Source organism: Myotis brandtii, unplaced genomic scaffold, assembly GCF_000412655.1.
Source record: "Myotis brandtii unplaced genomic scaffold, ASM41265v1 scaffold395, whole genome shotgun sequence".
In the NCBI taxonomy this organism is placed as follows: Eukaryota; Metazoa; Chordata; class Mammalia; order Chiroptera; family Vespertilionidae; genus Myotis; species Myotis brandtii.
In genome coordinates this window covers 3,524,398-3,524,906 of record NW_005365155.1, presented here as the reverse complement: position 1 = coordinate 3,524,906, position 509 = coordinate 3,524,398, and the positions used below count along the sequence as shown (strand labels likewise).

General features: G+C 58.2%; 1 protein-coding gene across 1 annotated transcript in view; it reads right to left on the bottom strand.

Moving 5' to 3' along the window:
- Positions 1-509, bottom strand: part of SYTL3 (synaptotagmin-like 3) — a 37,821-nt gene that overhangs the window by 22,103 nt on the left and 15,209 nt on the right. Inside the window, exon 4 of the mRNA XM_014545070.1 lies at positions 352-424. The gene's annotated coding sequence lies outside the window, so the exon portion shown is untranslated. The remainder of the gene's footprint in view (positions 1-351; positions 425-509) is intronic.

Here is a 509-nt window from a genome sequence, read left to right as displayed (position 1 = left end):
CGTGGGGTGGGTGAGGGTGTGGGGTGCAGGTGAGGACATGGGGTGCAGGCGAGGACATGGGGTACAGGAGAGGGTGTGGGGTGAAGGTGAGGATGTGGGGTAGAAGCAGATGAGTCAGTTGTTAATGCAGATGGTCCGGGGTCCCCAAAGCCTGCTGGTGGCACAGACACTGGGCAGAGCCAAGCACTTCCCGACCCCCAATCAGCCCTCCATTATCGGCCTCATTCATGACCATTCCAGCCACAGCTGCCTCCCTCTGCCCTGGGGTTCTCCACCCATCCTCCCAGCCCCCCTCTCTCCCTCTGTGTCCCCCACCCTCCTCCTCGGGGAGCCCACAGAGCAGACACATACCCTGCCAGGGCTGCCACTGCACCAGCTCTCACTGAGCGGAGGTGGGGTGGGAGGAACCACGGAAATTTTGCTGCTGAGGAAAAATACAGGGATAAGAAATGGGTTATAAATGATGCAAGAATTAGTCTTACAAACACAAGATTCCTCCTCCTCCTCTA